The 21,732-nt window shown below is 42.5% G+C and overlaps 2 long non-coding RNA genes across 2 annotated transcripts; one reads left to right on the top strand and one right to left on the bottom strand.

Moving 5' to 3' along the window:
* Positions 1-742: 742 nt before the first annotated feature.
* LOC140594732 (uncharacterized) lies at positions 743-15,497 on the bottom strand. The gene is made up of 2 exons (XR_011995948.1): positions 14,783-15,497; positions 743-4,665 (listed from the first exon to the last, which is right to left on the bottom strand). It is a non-coding gene; the product is annotated as an uncharacterized lncRNA (long non-coding RNA).
* LOC140594733 (uncharacterized) lies at positions 15,245-20,853 on the top strand. Its single transcript, XR_011995949.1, has 2 exons — positions 15,245-15,374; positions 16,410-20,853. It is a non-coding gene; the product is annotated as an uncharacterized lncRNA (long non-coding RNA).
* The last annotated feature ends 879 nt before the right edge of the window (positions 20,854-21,732 follow it).

Raw genomic sequence — 21,732 nt, 5'->3', positions numbered from 1 at the left:
ATAGTCATCTTACTGGGTATGAAGTGGTATCTCCACGTGGTTTGGATTTTCATCTCTTTGATGACAATTGATGTCAAGCACCTTTTCCTGTGCTTTAGACTATTTGTGTATCTTTGGTGAGGGGAATGTCTATTCAGATAATTGAAAGATTTTTTAACTGAGCTCTCTTTTTACTATTGAGTTGAAACTGTTCTTTATATATTCTAGATACAAGTTCCTTATCAAATATAGGATTTGCAAATACGTACTTTCTTTATATGGGTTGCCTTTTCACTTTCTTTTCTTAAAACTGAAGTATAGTTGACATGCAATGTTATATTTCAGAAATACAACATAGTGATTTGACAATTCTATACATTGTGCAGTGCTCCCCACCATAAGTATAGTTACCATCTGCTACCATAGAGATTTTTTTTTTAAGGTTCTATTTATTCATGAGACACACACAGAGAGGTAGACACAGGCAGAGGGAGAAGCAGGGTCCCTGAGGGGAGCCCAATGCGGTACTCGATCCCAGGACTCGTGATCATGCCCTGAGCCGAAGGCAGACACTCAACCCCTGAGCCACCCAGGCATCCCCAGAGATTTTTTTTTAATGGAGAAATCAAAATTTATTTAGCCATTAATCTTGTAATGACCAGTTGGGTTGTTCACCATTAACACTCTACCTCAATATACATCTTTTGCTAATACCTCTGCAGGTAATTTCCAGACAATGCATTTACTGGGTTTAAGTAATTAATTTTAAAAAAAGTAATTAATTTTATTTGAATTCAAGTTAGTTAACATACAATGTATTATTTAATTTTAGGGGTAGAATTTAGTGAGTCATCAGTTGCATGTAACACCCAGTGCTCATTACATCTTAATGCTCATCACAAATTACCCCATCCCCTACCATAGTTATTATATTATTGATTATATTCCCAAGCTGTACTTTGCATTCCTGTGACTTCTTTATTTTATAATTAGAAGATTGTACCTCTTAATCCACTTCACTGATTTTGCCCATCCTTCCCTCCTCATGAGGAACCACCAGTTTGTTCTTTGTATTTAGGAGACTGTATGTGTGTGCTCATTTGTTTTGTTTTTTAGATTTCACATATAAGTAGAATCATATGGTATTTGTCTTTGACTTATTTCACTTAGCATAGCCTGTAGGTCCATCTATGTTCCCATGAGTCACAAGATGACATTCTATTTTATGGCTGAGTTACATTTTTTTTTCCCCAACAGAAACCAGTTTAATGACGATACGCTGCTCTGGGGTAGGCCTACCATCCACACTGGCCAGAAAGCCTGGTGGGGAATGCAGAAGGGAGGAAAGTGCATCGTGTTCCTAATGGGAGTAAAATGGACACAGCGGGCAGGCCAGGAGCCTGAGGCCAGTGTCCGCAAGGCTCACAGTGCTGCCTCTGCAAGGGCAAGGCGGGCCAGCCTCATGATGACACCTGCCAGGTCAACAGCCTTGTCCAGCTTGATGTAGGTGTCTGTGTGGATGTGGTATATGGTATATGGTATATATATCACATTTTCCTTATCTGTCATCTATTGATGGACACTTAGGTTGTTTCTATATCTTGGCTATTATAAATACCACTGCAATAAACATACAGATGCGTATATCTTTTCAAATTAGTGTTTTCATTTTCTTTGGATAAATACCTGGCAATGGCATCACTGGATTGTATTTGTTTCTTTTTTTTTTTTTAAGGTTTATTTATTTATTCATGAGAGAGAGTGGGGGGCAGAGGCACAAGCAGAGGGAGAAGCAGGCTCCATGCAGGAAGCCTGACATGGGACTCTATCCGGGGTCTCGAGGATCACGCCCTGGGCTGAAGGTGGCGCTAAACAGCTGAGCCACCCGGCTGCCCCTTTATTTCTATTTTTTATTTTTTTTGAGGAACCTCTGTTTTCCACAGTGGCTGCACCAATTTACATTCCCACCAACAAGAATATTGCCTTTTTGATACTAGCCATCCTGACTGGTTAAAGGTAACATCTTGTTGAGATTTTTATTTGCGTTTTTCCTCAATGATCAGTGATGCTGAGCATCTTTTCACATGTCTGTTGACAATCTACATCTTCTTCAGAAAAATTTCTATTCAGGTCTTCTGCCCATTTTTAATCAGATCATTTGGGAGCTTTTGGTGTTGAGTTGTATGAGTTATTTATTTATTTTAGACATTAGCCCCTTGTCAGATATGTCATTTGCCTTCTCCCATTCAGTAGGTTGCATTTTGATTTTATTAATGGTTTTGCTTGCTGTGCAAAAGTTTTTTTCAGTTTGATGTAGTCTCAGTGGTTTATTTTTGCTTTTGTTTCCCTTGCCTGAGGAGGACAAATCCAGAGAAATTTGCTAAGGTCAATGTCTAAGAAATTACTATCTATGTTTTCTTTTAAGAGTTTTATCATTTCAGGTCTTACATTTAGGTCTTTAATCCATTTTGAGTTTGTGTATGGCGAAAGAAAGTGATCCAGTTTCATTCTTTTGCAGATCACTGTCCAGTTTTCCTAACACCATTTATTGAAGAATTCCCCATTGTATATTCTTATCATCTTTGTCATAGATTGACCATATAAGCATAGGTTTATTTATGAGCTATTTTGTTCCATTGAGCTAAATATCTAACTTTGTGCCAGTACCATACTGTTTTGATTACTACAACTCTGTAATATATATTGAAACCTGAGATTGTAATACCTCCAACTTAGTTGTTCTGTCTCAAGATTGCTTTTGTTATTCAGGGTCTTTTGTGGTTCCATATAAATTTTAGGATTATTTGTCTTAATTCTGTGAAAAATTGGTATTTTGATAAGGATTGCACTGAATCTGTAGATTGCTTTCAGTAATACGGACAATTTAACAATATCAATTCTTCTAATGAGCATAGTATATCTTTCCATGTGTTTCTGTCATCTTCATTTTTTTCATCAATGTCTTATAGTTTTCAGAATTCAGGTCTTTCAGCTCATTGGTTAAATTTATTCCTAGGTATTTTCTCCTTTTTGGTGCAATTGTCGATGGGATTGCTTTCTTAATTTCACTTTCTGGTATTTTGTTATGAATGTACAGAAATGTAATCAATTTTTTAATATTAATTTTGTATCCTGCAACTTTACTGAATTCATTTATTAGTTTAATAGGTTTTTTTTTGGTGGAGTCTTTAGGGTTTTCTACATATAATATCATGTTATCTGCAAATAGTGACATTTTTACTTCTTTGCTACCAGTTTGGATGGCTTTTATTTATTTTTATTGTCTGATTGCTGTGGCTAGGATTTCCAGTACTGTGGTGAATAAAAGGTGTGAGGGTCAATATCCCTGCCTTGGTCATGACTCTCTTAGCCCTTCTTGTGGATCAGGCCTACTAGTGGTAAGCTAATCCAGTTTTTATCTGCAAATGTCTTAATTTCTCTTTCATTTTTGGAGGCCAGTTTTAGAGGATATAGAATTTTTTTTTTTTTTTTTTTTTTTTTTTAGGATATAGAATTCTTGGTTGACTTTTTATTTTTATTTATGTATTTATTTTTTTAAAGAAACCATTCTCTTTTTTTTAATTTTTATTTATTTATGATAGTCACAGAGAGAGAGAGAGAGAGGCAGAGACATAGGCAGAAGGAGAAGCAGGCTCCATGCACCGGGAGCCTGACGTGGGATTCGATCCAGGGTCTCCAGGATCGCGCCCTGGGCCAAAGGCAGGCGCCAAACTGCTGCGCCACCCAGGGATCCCTTGGTTGACTTTTTAAAATCTTATCACTGAAATATGTCATCTGTCTTCTGGCTTCCATGATTTCTGAAGAGATATTAGCTATTAATCTTATTAAGGACCACTTGCATGTGATAAGTTGCTTCTCTCTTGTTAGCCTCAAGTTTCTCTATCTTTTGTTTTTGATTATTTGACTTTAATATGTGTTGATATAATTTTGAATCTATCCTTCTTGGAGTTTTTTGAGCTTTTTGAATTGTAGATTCGTGTCTTCCATCAAATTTGGAAAATTATTGGGTAATAATTTTTCATCTTTGTGCTCTTTTCTTGCTTTCTCCTCTCCCTCTGGAATTTCTATTGGTATGCAAGGTGTCTTAAGTTCTGTTAATTTTTCTTTATTTTCTCTTTCTATTCATCAGATTGGATAATATCAGTTTGCTTATCTTCACTGATTCTTCTGCCTCCTCAGGTCTGTTGGATTCCTTTAGCAAATTTTAATTTCAGTTGTACTTTTCATCCCCAGAATTTGTTTGGTTTATAATTTTTTTTAATTGATACTCTCTATTTGGTGAGACATTGTTTCTCTGGTGTTCTTTGATCCTGTGTCCATGGTTTCCTCTTTCTCTTTGGAAGCTGATTTAAAGTCTTTGTTTAATAAGAATACCTGGGCTTCCTAAGAAAGTGTCTGTTCATTCCCCCTTTCCAGTGACTTGTCCTTATTTTCTTGTGTCTTGACATGTCTCAGTTTTTGGTTGAAAATGAGACCTTCTGAATATTACAATGTGGCAACACTGGAAAGCAATTTCCCACTTCCCGGGGACTTGCTGCTGTTCATTGTGGGTTGAAGTTATTTGCTTGTTTAGTGACTTTTTCAACTGATTCTGTAAAGACTGTATTCAGGGTCATGTGGCTATTAGCTAATGGCCAGCTAGTGTTTTTAACTGTACTTAAGTACCTGGAAACAAAGGAAGAAAAGAAACAAAGAATATTAAGTTATTATAATACTCCCTCCATTCCTATGTTAAAGTCCTAACCCCAGTACCTCAGAATGTGACCACAGTTGGAGATAGGCTTTTTAAAGAGGTAATTACACTAAAGTAAGGTCATTAGGTGGGGCTTAATTCAATATGATGGGCGTCCTTACAAGAAGAGGAAATTAGGACAAAGACACTCACAGAGAAAAGATCTTGTAAAGGCACAGGGAGAAAGCAGCCATCTACAAGCCAAGGAGAGAAGCCTCAGATTAAATCAAACCTGATGACATCTTAGTCTTAGACTTCTAGGCTTCAGAGTTGTAAGAAAATAAATCTGTTAATTAAAGACACAGGGGCACCTGGATGGCCCAGTGGTTGAGCATCTGCCTTTGGCTCAGGTCATGATCCCAGGGTCCTGAGATTGAGTCCCACATCAGGCTCCCCACAGGGATCCTGCTTCTCCCTCTGCCTATGTCTTTGCCTCTCTGTATCTCTCATGAATAAATAAAATCTTTAGAAAAAAAAAGACCCAGCCTGTGGTACTTTGTCATGGTGGCCCTAGAAAACTTATGCAATCATTATTATTTGTTTCTTTTGTTGGAAATGTTACAGGAATTTTGATATTTGTGTAGTGCTATGTCATCCAGTTGCCAGGAGTTAGCAATGGGCAAAAGTTCAGCCTGTCTGAAAATAAACACAGGCCTTCTGATCAGCCAGCCTCTTCCTACAAGGATATTGATATGAAGACGGTACAAACTGGAAGGATGTTAGAGACTCTCTAGTCTTGTAGTTCACAACACTGACTGCATATTGAAATCATTTCAGAAATTATTTTCTTTTTTTAAGATTTATTTATTCACTTTAAAGATAGATGGAGAGACAGCATGAGCAGGGGGGAGGAGCAGAGGGAAAGGGACAGCGGACTCCGCACTGAGCATGGAGCCTAATTTGGGGCTCGACCCCATGACTATGAGATCAGGACTTGAGCTGAAACCAAGAGTTGGACACTTAACTGACTGAGCCCTCAGGATCCCCCAGAAATTATTTTCTAAAAGCCTACCTCTACCCTCATAAAATCATAAAGTTATTATTTTAATGGTCTGGAGTTAGTCTGGGAAAACTCCCTTAATATGGATTTGAGTGAAGGACAGGTTGAAAGCCAAGAGCTGGAGGAAGGTACAACTTCAGTTCAGTAAGAGGGCCAGGAAAACAGGGTTAGTGGAGGTGCATTGGGACCAGCATGGTGGGGCACAGGGGAACGGTTGGGGAGCAGTGGAGGTAAAGCTGGGTGAGGAGGGAGAGACCAGGGAATGACCATGAAAACCAAGCAGAGAAATCAAGGCTTATAAATGTGTTTGAGCTCTGGACTGGAATCATTTGGGTCCTTGAAAGCCACTTGAACCTGGGAAGAGTGCTGTCAGAGGTAGACTGAGAATGTAGCTTCCAGGGGCAGGCTGGTCATTGGTCATTAAGTGGACAGGAGGCTGAGATCTGGAGTAAAGGAAAGGCCATAGAGTGCCCAGCACTCATCCGAGTTGTAGAAAATATGCACTATGTTGAATAGTATTGAAAGCACAAAGAGGTGATCTGATTCCTGCCATGATGATAAAATAGCTGCCTCTGCCCATAAAATCTGTCCCTGGGGGATCCCTGGGTGGCGCAGCGGTTTGGCGCCTGCCTTTGGCCCAGGGCGCGATCCTGGAGACCCAGGATCGAATCCCACGTCGGGCTCCCGGTGCATGGAGCCTGCTTCTCCCTCTGCCTGTGTCTCTGCCTCTCTCTCTTTCTCTGTTACTATCATAAATAAATAAAAATTAAAAAAAAAATCTGTCCCTGACAAAAACTGGAAAAACTGGAAGTGGAAAAACTGTAGTGGAAAACATGGAACCAGGAGCCAGCAGACCCACATTATGAGAAACCTCTGGAAGGAGGGCAGGTTTGGCCAGTGGTGTGTGCATGTTTGTGTGTATGTGGAGCTGGGGGATAAGTGGGATGTCTGCAGCCTGGGCCCCAGGGAGACTCCTACAACTACGAGAACACGTAGTGTTTTCAGCTCTGCTCTGGGCTTTCCCAACCATTGCCCTTGGACAGTCACTGTTTGTCCCTCACCCTGAGAGCAGGAATCAGCAGCAAAGGTCCAGGCTGCTGACACGGGTATTATCAGAGGTGACATCCAAGTGCACAAAAACCCTGCTAAGTGAGGAATTGGGGACAGTAGGTAGGAACTGACATTCCCAGGCCATCATGACTCCCCTCTTTTCTCTGGGCCTCCAGGACCAGTGGACTCCAGTGTAATCCCAATGCGGCAGCATTACATGCTTGAAGGTGAAGCCCTGACTTGAAGAGTTTCTTAGAGTCTTAGGCTCCAAATGTGAGTGACCACAGACGGGGGTGGCGTCCTGTGTACTTTCAGCCCCAAAGTTCCGATTCCTTGAACTCTCCATTGTTGGATATAGAGCAGGGTCTGGCCACCATCCCTCTCAATACTCTGCCAGAGGAAGTGATTCCCCCCGATGAGGGAGGAAAGATGAGCTCAGGGCAAAGAGCAGGACAACTTCCTCCAGAGAGGAACAATCACTGTTCAGTATGTGGTACGGGGAAAAGAAACCCTAGAATGGAGGGATCAAAAATATGAAATGAGTATGCAAATATACTAAAGCATACAAGGCCGATATTAACAATCCAAAATGGGGAAAATCACTGAAAATACTAAAGTTGAATCATTAGGTAAGAAAAATATGTGTTTAATATTTGCTGTGGTTTATTATTTATACAGCATTAAGTTCAACAATGAATTCATGCTTCTTTATATTTGTTCTTAACACTTTTCTTTTTTTTAAAAGATTTTATTTATTTATTCATGAGAGACGCAGAGAGAGAGGGGCAGAGACACAGGCAGAGGGAGAAGCAGGATCCACGCAGGGAACCTGACGTGGGACTCGATCCCGGGACTCAAGGATCACCCCCTGGGCAGAAGGCACCACTAAACTGCTGAGCCATCTGGGGTGTCCTAGGCTTGTTATCTATTGTTTAACTTAACTTTTACAGAAGAGTGCCCAAATCACAGGGATTCCTTTTCACAAGAAATAGGAACTTAACTAAAAAGAATAATTCAATTAAGTAAAGGAGTTAAGAGAAGCTCTTGAGTTATACACAGATGGATTTGAACTCAAATCCCAATCCTGGTATCTAGTTGCTAAAAGACATTTTACTACAGATGAATGAATAAAGAAGATGTGGTATATAGACATTTTACTACAGATGAATGAATACCACATCTTCTTTATTCATTCATCTATATACAGATACTCAGCTATCAAAAAAAATGAAATCTTGGGTCACCTGGGTGGCTCAGATGGTTAAGCATCTGCCTTCTGCTCAGGTCATGATCCCAGGGTCCTGGGATTGAGCCCCATGTCAGGCTCTCTGCTTGACAAGGAGTCTGTTCTCCCTCTTTCTCTGCTTTTCCCCCTGCTTGTGCTCTCTCTCTCTCAAATAAACAAATAAAAATAATTTTAAAAAATGAAATATAAAAAAATAAAATCTTACCATTTGCAACAATGTGGACAGAACTAGAGAGTATTATGCTAAGTGAAATAAGTTAATCAGAGAAAGATAATTCTATGATTTCACTCGTACATGGAACTTAAGAAACAAAATAGGATCATAGGGGAAGGGAGGGAAAACAAAATAAGACAAAATCAGAGAGGGAGACAAACCATAACAGACTCTTAACTAGAGGAAACAAACAGAGTTGCTGGAGGGGAAGTGGGTACAGAGATGGGGTCACTGGGTTGATGGACATTAAGGAGGACACATGATGTAATGAGCACTGGGTGTTATATAAGACTGATGAATCACTGAATTCTACCTCTGAACCTAATAATACACTACATGGTAGGGGATGCCTGGGTTGCTCAGTAGTTTGGTGCCTACCCTTGGCCCAGGGCATGATCCTGGGGTCTGAGGATCGAGTCCTGCATCAGGTTCCCTGCATGGAGACTGCTTCTCCCTCTCCCTGTGTCTCTGCCTCTGTGTGTGTGTGTGTGTGTCTCATGAATAAATAAATAAAATCTTTTTAAAAATACACATGTTAATTGAATTTAAATAAAAAATTTTAAAATTTAAAAAAAAAGACATTTTACTATGTTATTGGCTGAATTATGTCCCTCTTAAAATTCATATGTTGGAGTCCTCATCAACTGTATTTGGAGATAGGGCCTTTAAAGAGGTAATTAAATTAAAATGAATTGTATAGGTAGGCTTGACTCCAATATGACTGGTGTTCTCATAAGAAGGGAGATTAGGGGCTCTTGGGTGGCTCAGTGGTTTAGTGTCTGCCTTTGGCTCAGGTCATGATCCCTTGCATCGGGATCTCTGCATGGAGCCTGTTTCTCTCTCTGCCTATGTCTCTACCTCTCTCTGTGTCTCTCATGAATAAATAAAATCTGAAGAAGAAGAAGAAGAAGAAGAAGAAGAAGAAGAAGAAGAAGAAGAAGGAGGAGGAGGAGGAGGAGGAGGAGGAGGAGGAGGAGGAGGAGGAGAGGAGATTAAATAGCATACACAGAGACTGTAGAGACACAGGAGAAGGTGGCCATCCTCTAGCCAAGGAGAGAGGCCCCACAAGAAACCAATCCTGCTGACACCTCGATCTCGGACTTTTACCCTCCAGAATGGCAAGGAAATGCATTTCTGCTGTTCAGTCTGTGGTACTTTGTTATAGCAGTCCTAGAAAACTCATACACTATATATTCTGCTGTCACCTACTGATAGGGCTTTTGTGAGAGAAAATTAAATGAAATGAGAGGCTTCAAATCAAGCACCTATACTGTACCTAACATGTGATAAGAATTCAATAAAAATATTAATGCACATCCTGCAAATGCTCATATTTCACAAGGTAAGCAGCATCCTTCCACCATAGAATTCATTGTTAGAGAAACCATAATTATATCCAAATTGGTGGGAAATGGACTAGAATAGGGAAGGAGCATGTTTTCCTGGTTCCTCTCCCCACTTCCCATCACCCTTACTATAAAAAGAAACAAGTGAAGAAGAATTTCTATCATCACTGAACACATTACTCAAGAAAATATTTTAAGTCTATAATAGGATAGAGTTCAAAATATGAGCACAATTATTTGAGAGTCCGAATACAGAAACACAACCTCTAAAGAAATAAGTAGCAAGATTCACAGACATACAAATGATTGAAGTAGACTTTGAGAATATAAATAGATTTTCTCACTCATGTGGGAAAGTGAATAATGGCCATCCAAATATACCCACATCTAATCCTCAAGCAAAATATGTCACCCTACACAGCAAAAGGGACTCTGTAGGTATGAGTAAGTTAAGGGTCTTGAGAAGAGATTATCCTGGATTACCTGGGTGGAAACAATCTAGGAGACATCACCACAGAAGCAAGAAGAATGGACTGATGTGAGGAAAGAGCCATGAACCAAGGAATGCAGAGACCTCTAGAATCTGGAAAAGACCAGGACACTGATTCTCCCCTGGAAGCTCCAAAAGGAATGTAGCCCCGACAACCCTTTGATTTTGACTCTAGACCTTCAGGGAAGTATGATAATAAATTCATGTTAATTTGTTACAATAGCAACAAGAAAGCTAATACGCACATTAAATACTTAAGGACAGCAGTCTGCTCTTTAAGGATTAAAGGAATGTTTCCCAATTAAAAAATAAAAGAGGGGCACCTGGGTGGCTCAGTGGTTGAGGGTGCCTTTGGCCTAGGTCCTGGGATCAAGTCCTGTATCAGGCTCCAGGGAGCCTGCTTCTCCCTCTGCTTATGTCTCTGCTTCTCTGTCTCTCATGAATAAATAAATAAAATATTTTTAAAAAATAAATAAAGAGAAAATGACTTAATAGGATACAGGCAGTGTAGCTGAATGGCTGTTAAGTGTGGCTTTATACTTGTGTAAAAACACAGATGCTTTGGGGCTCCATTTGGAAATGCTGCTTTGGTAGGCCTGGGATTGGACTGAGGCATCTTTTTTTTTTTTTTTTTTTTTTAAACGCTTCCTAGAGTATTTTTAACTTAAGATGGTCATTTCCCACTTTTTCCCAAAATCCATGGAAAACAGATACAAATTCAGATCTACAAAATAAACAGTAAGGACTGAACATATATATATGTGGGCAAAGTGGGAGAGAAGATGCAGAGGGAGACATCTCAGGCCAACCTCCGAGTACATTTTTCCAAGAGGAGGGTAGAGTCTTGAAGGCACAACCCAAACTCCTCACTTAAAAGAATGGCAACAGGTTGCACAGGCTGGGGTGGGACTATTTCTGGACCTTGCACCTGGGAAGAGAACAAAGGGACGTAGGGACAAATGTGAGTCACACTGTCAATCCATAGATACAAGACGTACATGCCAGAAACTGCTTTAGGGAAAAGGAGTAATTGCTCTTCACTATTGGCTGGGTAAGAAGTAAAGCCTAAAAACAAACATAAAAACAGGAAGCGTTTGCAAGGAATTTAAGGGGGCTCCCTTATAACGCGGTTGAAGGCAAATATGATGGAATGCACTTAGATGTGATCTAGTATCTGTGTGTGGCCATGCCCTATGACCCAGCAATTTGAGGAATTCCTCAAAGTCTTCTTGGATCGGTATCTTTAATTTTTGTAATTATCAATTGCCTGTTAGATCTAATGAGGGGGGCATGGAGAAAGCATCAAAGATACTGACTGATACTGCTCCATGTCTTAAGATAAGTGGTGGAGGAACTGGTCTTTGTTTTATTATTTCTCCAAATACCTTAGATCTTGTATCTGTTTTATGTGAAAGGTGGCTACTGCAACTACAGAAATGAGTTTTAAATTCGTGAATTCTAATAACAGACCATCATAATATATGAAATGACAGAATAGAACTACACAGTTCTATCAAAAGGGAACAACTGGACAGAAGTGAAGTAAGGAAACAGAGAACTTAACACAATAAACCTAGCAGATCTCAGACATATACAGGACACTACTGCCAACAATAGCGGCATACAGTCCTCTCAGGTGCTCACGTGATGCTCTCCAGGATAGACCATATGTTAAGCCAAAGACTAAGTTCCAGTAGGTTTTAAAATATATCATACAAAAAAAAATAAAAAAAATAAAATATATCATACAGGGACGCCTGGGTGGCTCAGCGGTTGAGCATCTGCCTCTGGCCCAGGGTGTGATCCTGGGATCTGGGATTGAGTCCCGCATCAGGCTCTCTGCAGGGAGCCTGCTTCTCCCTCTGCCTGTGTCTCTGCCTCTTTCTCTGTGTCTCTCATGAATAAATTCTTTAAAATATATATCATACAAAGTGTCTTCTCTGAGTACAATAGGATGAAGTTAAGAATCAAAAGTAAGGAAAATTGGGAGATTTACAATTTTGTGAATCACAATTCACAAATTTGTTGAAATTAAACAACATGCTCTTAAACAACCAATGGATCAAACAAGAAATCATAAGAGAAATTAGAAAATACTTAGATGAAATGAAAACACAGGCTATGAAATGTATTAGGATGCAGTGAAAACAGTGCTAAATGGTAAACTTAGAGCTATGAATGCTTACCTCAAAAAAGAAGAAAAATCTGAAATTTATAAACTTTATAATTTAAGAAACTAGGGACGCCTGAGTGGCTCAGTAGTTGAGATTCGGCTCAGGGTGTAATCCTGGAGTCTGGGGATCGAGTCCCACCTCGGGTTCCCTGCATGGAGCCTGCTTCTCCCTCTGCCTCTGTCTCTGCCTCTATCTGTGTGTCTCTCATGAATAAATAAATAAAATCTTGAAAAATACTAAGAAACTTTTAGAAAAAGAAAAAAACTAAACATAAACCTGTCAGATGGAAGGAAATAATGAAGATTTGAACAGAGAGAACAGAAAACGCAGAAAGCAATGAAATCAAAAGTTGGTTCTTTGAAAAGAAAGATCTTTTGTAAAGATTAACAACATTGACAAACTATTAGATTTGCTAAAGAACAAAATTCAGAAATGAATTTGGGGCATTGACTGCCAATTCTAAGAGAAATAAAACAAATAATAAGAGTTTTACGAACAACTATGTACCAACAAATTGGATAACCTAAAAGAAATGGACAAATTGCTAGTTGATAAAATCTACTGGGATCCCTGGGTGGCGCAGTGGTTTGGCGCCTGCCTTTGGCCCAGGGCACGATCCTGGAGACCGGGGATCGAGTCCCACATCGGGCTCCCGGTGCATGGAGCCTGCTTCTCCCTCTGCCTGTGTCTATACCTCTCTCTCTCTCTCTGTGACTATCATGAATAAATAAAAATTTTAAAAAAATTTTAAAAAAATCTAACATTGAATCAGGAAAAAAATAGAAAATATGAATAAGGTATAAATAGTAAGGATATTAAATCAAATTTAAATATCTCACCACAAAGAGAAGCCCAGGACCTGATGGCCTCATGGGTGAATTCTACCAAACATTTAAAGTACTTACACCAATCCTTCTCAACTCTTAAAAAATTGAAGAGGAGGGAACATATGCCAATTCATTCTATGAGGCCAATATCGTCCTGATACCAAAGCCAGACAATGATACTATAAGAAAATGACAGACCAATATCTCTTATGAAATTGATGTAAAAATCTTCAATAAAGTACTAGCAAACTGAATTTACAGTATGTATAAAGTATTATACAACATGCTCAAATGGAGCTTATTTCTGGAATGCAGGAGTGATTCAACATCCAAAAAATCATTCAATATAATATGCCACATTAACGGGATAAGGGAGTACTGTCATCTCAATTGATGCAGAGTAAGCATCTGATGAATTTAATACTGTTTCAACTTAATAAAAGCCATGGGTGCCTGGGTGGTTCAATTGGTTAAGCATCTGCCCTCAACCCAAGTCATGATCCCAGGGTCCTGGGATTGAGCCCCTATGTCAAGGAGCCTGCTTCTCCTCTCCCTCAACTGCTCCCCCTGCTTCTGGTCTCTCTCTCTGTCAAATAAATAAAATCTTTAAAAAATATGAAAGCCATATATAAAACCCACAGTGAACATACTCAATGATGAAAGAATTAAAGCTTTTCCTCTAAAGTCAGGAACAAGGCAAGGATGCCCACTGTCTCTACTTCTATTCAACATAATATTAGCCAATGCAGTTGGGCAAGAAAAAGAAATAAGGGCATTCAGATTGGAAAAGAAGAAGTAGAACTATCTGTTTACTGATAATGATCTTATATGTTGAAAATCCAAAAGAATCCACACATACACACACACTTAGAATAAATGAATTTGGCAAACAGGATATAAAACCAAAACACAAAAATCAATTGCATTTCTATACACTTAAAATGAACAATCCCAAAAGGAAATTAAGAAAACAATTCCATTTTACAATAGCAGCAAAAGGGGCACCTGGGTGGCTCAGCAGTTGAGCGTCTGCCTTTGGCTCAGAGTTTGATCCCGGGGTCGTAGGATCGAGTCCCACATCAGGCTCCCTGCATGGAGCCTGCTTCTCCATCTGCCTGGGTCTCTGCCTCTCTCTCTTTCTGTGTCATAAATAAATGAATGAATGAGTGAATGAATGAATAAATAAATAAGCAAGCAAGCAGCAAAATGTATAAACTTAACCAAGAAGGCAAAAGATTTGTACACTGAAAATTATAAAACATTGTTGAAAGAAATGAAAGAAGACACAGAATGGGGGTCTGAGTGGCTCAGTCCGTGAAGTGTCTGACTCGGTTTCAGCTCAGGTCATGAACTCAGAGTGGTGAAATCCAGTCCCAGGTCAGGCTCCACTAAGGAGGAGTCTGCCTGTTCCTGTTCTCCCTCTGCCCCTCCCCAAATAAATAAGTACTTTTTTTTTTTTTTTTTTTTAAGAAAGACAGGGACGCCTGGGTGGTTCAGTGATTGAGCGTCTGCCTTTGGCTCAGGGCATGATCCGGGGTCCTGGGATCGAGTCCCCTATGGGGCTCCCCCCGGGGAGCCTGCTTCTCCCTCTGCCTGTGTTTCTCATGAATAAACACACTATGTGGATGCAGAACACAAGAGTCTGTCCGTGTCCTCCCTGCCGGTGTCCCCCCTGCCGGTGGCCTCCAGCACGCAATGCTTACGTGTCCGCACTGCTCATACTCCTACTTGGGAGAACCCCTCCTATGCAGGCTGCCCACTCCTTTCTAGGAAAACACAACACTGCAAGGTCTTGCTAGAAGGAGCTCCCCTTGCTCCTGGTGTCTTCTCCCAGCTCTGCTGCCCAGGCCAAGGTCACACCGCCTGCACCGGCTCACATCCTCCTCCATCTGCTCGACCGTAGACCTCAATCTTCTGAGGGCTGCAGGCCCTCGCACCACAGTCCTCGTGTCCCGGCCCCCAGGCTGGCCTCCCAGGTGGCCCCACGGTGGCCCCACGGTGGCCCCGTGTCTCCGTGTTTCACTACATCTGCGCTCTCAGTCTCCATCCCCTTATTTGCAGAAGCGAGGGCCGGGGGAGCAGGCCTGTGGACGCCACCACCGCGCCGGCGCCGCCGCTAGTGCACTGTCACCATGGAAACCTCCCGCAAGCGCTGGGCGGGGCCTGGGGAGGGGCGTGGTCAGGGCCCGGGAGGCTGTCTCGGAGTCTCCCACTCGGCCCCGGGATTGGCGGATTCAGGTCGGAACCCGGGTTCCGGTTCAGCCTGCGCCCTGGGCCTCGCTCGTGGAAGCGCCGGTAAGCCCGGTTCGAGGGCTTTCCTCTCCCCGCGGTGGCGCGACGAACGGCCGGTGACTGACATCGGATTCTGAACGGATGAAGGGCGGGTGGGAGAGGGTGAGCGGGGGGCGACAGCTGGAAGGGGAAACACTGCGGGGATGTGTCGCTCTGTGACGTGGAGGGAGGGGGAGGGATTTCGCGAGCGACTTCCGGGGATAGTCACGAGGGCTGACGTCACACACGCCCACTGTGACGTCCGCCCAACCTCAGCCGCGATTGGCTGGCGGCGGTATAGAAGCCCAGGTGTGCGCCGTTAGGGCCCCAGCGTCGGTGCCGCGAGGGGTCTCAGCTCTCAGCTCCTCCCGCCGGGCGCTTCCGCCGAGGCCCTCTGAGCTGGCTTCTCCGAGGTCTTGACCTCCGCCCTGGCCTGGGCTGTCGCCCATCCGGACCCAGGAGCTGGCACTGCTGCGTCCTGCGCTCCCATGTCCCAGGCCCACCACTGCCTCAACGCCAAGCACCTCGCTGGTGCACCTGCTGCTCCCCTCGCTCGTGGCCAGGGAGCCTGGCCTCGGGGAGCAGAACTGCCAGGGGAAGGATGGATGCTGTGGGGCAGTGGAGGCCATTGGCCAGCCGGACAACTCTAGAGCCTCTAGAACAAATTCAGTCTGAAACCCACCTAACCTTTGTTTCCAAACAAACTTGAGTTGACAGTATAGGAACTAAAATAAAGATCACGCCCTGTAGAGGAAAATCAAGAGGGAATGAGGAACTAGGTCTTAAGAGTGTCTAAAAGTTTCGACAGATGCAGACAGGCTGTTTTTGTTTTGTTTTTTTAACCTCATACTGGCTAAGAAATCTCAGAATCTCAAAACAGGGTTTAAAAGAATCCCACCCCATCCCAGAGATGGAGAGGTGTAGACAGTACAGTTCTTTTAAGGAACCCCCAGATTGGTTGACTGATGGTTATCTTGAGGGAGACGGGGGACCTAAGCCCTAGACCAGAATTTCTTGGAATGTTTTGGGAGCCTCTAATTATTACTATTTTTTCCTTAGGAGCATTTCTCTTCAGCGAGAGAATATATCAATTGACCAAACCACGGATTAAATATTCAAAAACATCTCCGTAAAAATTCAAGAGGCTTTATAATACCGTCAAAATATGAATGGAAGCCCAAAGCAGAGAATCTCTTACGGTTGTGGGGAAACCAGTGAATGGCTCTTTGAAGGAAGTTATCGCATATATGAAAGAACAGGAAAAAACAACTATCAAAGAAGGTAAAGTTGTATAATGGAAGAATTCAAGAGCAGATTGGTTTTGAAGATTAAATGAAAATACCAAATACCTACTATGGCACCAGGGACATAGGTCTTCAGAAAAAGTAATTGGTAACATGACAAAGATGGGAGTTTCTAGACCACTCAGAGTAGGTTTATGAAACATTTTGTGATGATTCCTCAACTTACATATTCATCCAGTAACACAGGAAGTTGACACTCTGGGTGTTCCGGACTTGCAATTGACGTGATTCGGTTAGTGTCCATTACAGCCTAATCTACCACAATCCGTGGTAGAGAAAAACAATCTCAGAATGTCAAGTGGGAAAGGAGCCAGCCAGCACCATAGTTACCTTCTGGCTTATAGGACTCCACTGTATTAACAGCAAACTCAGTTACTACTCATGTTTACAGAGAACCCATGAATTAGGTTCAATTACTCCTGCAGCCGTGGTCAGCTCTGTACCCACCCAGGGTCTCAATTCTGACATGGCCATGGAAGCCTAGTAGTCACACACAATACTAGGAAACGAGGCTCTTCTCTCTGGAATCCATTTTTAGATCATTACTTTGCTTACTCCTTACAACAACCCTCTGAGAGAAGTTATATTGCACTCAGTTTAGAATTGAGGGATCTATGGAAGAGAAATGTTGGGTGAGCTGTCCAATGTCATACAGCTAGTAGGTGGAGCAGACAAGGACTGCAACCTCTGTCCTGACACCCAACTCCACTGGTATACTTGCTACCTCCTCCTTGGCAGACTGGATCTTCTCACGGTAACCCTTGTCTATGTCTATGTTGCTGAAGACACTTTAAATCCCATTATTAAATTCTGATAACAGGGACAAGTCTTTCCCCTTTATAGTCAGAAACTATACACCATATTGGAAGACAGCTGTTTTAATCCAAAAAAGACAAGATCATCTTCATGCCATTGCTGGAATTCCAGGGCCTTGTCTGTCATCGAGGCCAATCTCTGCATGTGATGTAGGAAACAAAGGCAGGAGAAAAAAAAAATAAATTTCCTTACTACTTAATAGCCCATCGACAAGTCCTTGAAACAGGCAGAGTGACATTCCTCTGGGAGTTCATCTGCCTCGATGTTGACACTTTGCTAAGGGCAAGGGCTATCTTAGCCCGAACCCCCAGGATTTTGTGAATCTTTTTTAGCATACAGAAATTCCTTTGAAAACTTGCTTTATCTCTTACCCCCCTATGCCAATCATCCCCCAAGCATATGACCCACTGATATATATCTGAAGGGTCTCATGACAGGATTTACTAAACAGTAATAAATAACCTTTTTTCATAACAGCAGCTAGCCCCCTCAAAGTCCTGGAAGCCTTGCTTCCAAAATTCCTTAGAGACTTACACTATCTCTAACCCTGTCCAAACTGGAAAGTGTATAATGAGCCACCCCTCAGGACCCCAGTGCAGCTCTTTCTGCCCATGGGTCCTGTCCCGTGCTTGAACAAAACCACTTTTTTGAACCAAAGACATCTCAAGGATTCTTTATTGGCCATTGTGGGACCCAGGAAATTTAACAAAAATCCCCTACCCCTGGACAAGCAGAGCAGGACTAACTCCATTTTGTGCTACATCTGCCACCTCCTGTATGACCCCCACATAACCTGCTTATTGCTTAAGGCGCTCCCCACCCTAGTCAAACTGCTGGGCACACCCTAATCAGAAATCGGCTCATAACAACGTAACCCTGCTTTGTGCCCGCCAAAACTGTGCGCCAATTCTGACCAAAGTAATAGGCCAGCTCAAATGGATACTATAGGGTAAGGTGTAATTCAATTGGCCACCTGCGTGTGGACCAACATGACTGTGCAACTTTCTGTGTATCCCATTGGCCACTGGCCCCTATAAAGCTGCTACGCCTCTTAGTCTCGGGGTCCAAGTCCCTGCTCCGCTGTGTCGGGTACACTTGGACCCAAGCTCCAGCTTGTAAATAAGCCCTCGTGTGTTTGCATCGGTGTCGGCTCCTTGGTGGTTTCTCGGATTCGCAATCTTGGGCACAACAGCCATTGGCTGCAAACCGCAGTATTTTTCTACATCACATATAGTCCCTGCTCCTAAGCCACTTTGCCATCGGGTGCATTTGGTGAGCATTAATAAGTATGGCCTTTGGGTTAAGTAAAACTAGGCTGAAAAAATCTCCGGTTCAGCCAACATTGTCACATGGGCCAAAGACAAACTGAGAAAGTCACATGTATTGTCATGTAGAGACTCGCTAGGCAGGACCCTTTGTCTCTTGCTAGCTGGACCCACAGCTGATACCCCAAAAGACATAAAACTTTCGGCTTCTGGAACTCTATTTCTCCAATGTAAAGGACATCCATGCTGCCCCCATCTCCTCTGGTCATGAACAAACGTGGGAACCTAATTAAACCATTGAAAGATATTCAAGCCCAGGGGGTATGCCTGGCTGGCTCAGTCGGTAAAGCATGCAACCCTTGATCTCAGGATAATTCAAGCCCCACGTTGGGCACAAATCTTAAAAAAAAAAAAAAAAATTCAAGCCCTGTCTAGTCAGCCAAATAAATTTCCCCGGTGTCAACTGAACTACCTCTTTAGCAAAACTAAAGCCTAATAGGTCACAGAAGTTTTAAAAGCAGGAGGAGCAGAAAGGGAAGAAGTAGCAGTCATTTCTACTTGTAATCCCTTTGGGTTTTCCACTTTTAAAGGAGGGTTTCTTTCCTAATCAAGGTTTTAAGGCACAAAGAATGAAAACCTGGCATAAAGGAAAATTGTCATGAAAATCGAAATGCCAAAAAAAAAAAAAAAATCAAAATGTCTAAGGTTCACAAACTCCCCAAATCTGCAAGGTTTTTTGTGACTATGCCGCCGCCAGAATCAACTGTCTCCCCCTCATTGATTTATGATGGGCCTTTATTGTCAGCTCATCCAGAGCCTGCAGTTTGGAGACCTGTCCTTGGCGTAGGGCTCTGGATTATGCTACACTGGCTCCCAGTATTTCTGATGAAGTTCTAAATGTCCCACCAGTTCCAAGGGTGTTTTTCCTTCTGAAGAGTGGAGAAGTAAATGGACAGCCTCCCCCTGTCAGCCTTTGGCCACTGTAGCTTGCCCTCCTCCAGGAGTGGTCCTGGCCAGTGACCGAGCAAAGCCGTGGCACAGGGTGAGGCCGTTGCCTTCTGTTCCTCTGACAGGCAGTCTTTGTCCTGAGCTCTCCATGGGGTGGCAGAGCTGCAGCCAGGTCTGCATCACAGCCTGACAGCTTCCCCCCAAAATACATGCTTCCTCCTTTCACCAGTGTTCCTTCCAAAATACATTCTTGGCTCTCCTCGCAGTCTCCACCTATGCTTCCCAGGAAGCCAGCCTGCAATGAGGCTGCTCCCCAGAACTGCATGATAGAAAGAAAACCCACTCCACAGAGCACCATCCTTCTCAGGCCTCGGTTTTCAGGTCCCTGTTGGAATTTGCTGGAAAAGGAATGGGGTCTACCAATCAGAAAGTTCTAGGATATCTTTGATGGGCTTTGGAGAGTTGGCACATGTTCAGCCCATTAGGAAACAGAAGCCAAGTAAAAGCTTTTTCTAAGAAACACAGTAATTGCCTGGGTCTGAGATCATGTTGAACTAAGCAGACACTGAGAAGTCAAAGCTAACATGTTTCTCTCAGGGGTGGGGCAGTCTTCCTTCTCCATACCAATGACTTCTGGACTTCTCACTACCACATCCCTTTATTCAATTGTCCCTGTATATTCACACATTGAAGGATACACTCACCAAGGCCAGCATCTCTGCTTCACTCCCTTGGAAACCCAGATGGAACGTGTACCATAGAACCATCAAGATGGCTCTGGGTACTTCATCATTACAAACACAGTATTGATGAGAACAATCTTGAAGCTACATCTTTGCATTCATCCTTAACTGTGTCTTTAGTACATATTCTCCAGAAGACGAAATGCTGGACAGAGCATTTTTAAGACCAGTTGCCACATCACAATCCACACAGCTAGCACCGATTTACATTCTTTTCCAGTCTTGCATGACTTCTCATAGATATTCACTCTCCTCACTCCCTCGCCAATGTTGGCAATTACCTTTTTATTTGGTATTTAATTGGACATTGACTGTGATGTAATTTTGAAATTTTCTGTATTTTACAGGGTTTTTTCGGGGAGGCGGTACTTTTCTTTTTTGTTTTTAACAAAATGTACTTCTAAAATAAAGAAACAGTTCTTTGTGATTTCTGGGCAGTCACAGAATTTCAATGAGCCACAGGTTGCAATGAGGGTGAGGCCAATGAGGCATTCTCCTGGATGCAAAATTCAAGGAGTGTCTGTGGCACCAAAAAACTCAGCAGTCAACATAAATTTAAAAATAATACAATGTTGGGGATCCCTGGGTGGCGCAGTGGTTTGGCACCTGCCTTTGGCCCAGGGCACGATCCTGGAGACCCGTCGTGGCCCAGGGCACGATCCTGGAGATCCACGTCGGGCTCCTGGAGCATGGAATGGAGCCTGCTTCTCCCTCTGCCTGTCTCTGCCTCTCTCTCTCTCTCTCTGTGTGACTATCATAAATAAATTTTAAAAAAATTTTTTTTAAAAATAATACAATGTTTTTAAAAAAATGAATGCCAACTATCCATGACGAACAAAGTGTCAAAATTGTAAATACGAGGCTTGGCTCTGCACATGGGCATGGCTACTGCATTCCCTCCACTTTGGTCGGCCCTGGAAAGCATGAGTCTCACTCTTAAAGGGACCCTTTAAACCTATCTGCACAAGTCTCTTTAATCCTTTCATCTGATGACATTGCTATACTGTAGTTTAGAATAATAATTGGCTTTTGGTTCCACATCTGGGGAGAAGGGCTGGGATATGACAGGTGGGATATGACAGGTGTACCCAAAAATCTGAGCAGGGATTTCAAAAGTGTCTCTGGTGTCTTCTTGGATGTGAAGCATCCCTTCCAGTAGATTCTGGACTCTTGACCTCTGTGGGAAAGGCACTGGCTTTTCCTCACAGTGACTGCTATATGGCCAATGCTGGAGGTCGTCCAGGGGGAGCAGGGAAGGAAGTTTGTGATCAGCCTGAAAGAGAATCCAAACCTCAACGCTCTAGCA

This window comes from Vulpes vulpes, chromosome 12 (genome assembly GCF_048418805.1).
Source record: "Vulpes vulpes isolate BD-2025 chromosome 12, VulVul3, whole genome shotgun sequence".
NCBI classification, from domain to species: Eukaryota; Metazoa; Chordata; class Mammalia; order Carnivora; family Canidae; genus Vulpes; species Vulpes vulpes.
This window is presented reverse-complemented; position numbering and strand designations above follow the sequence as displayed.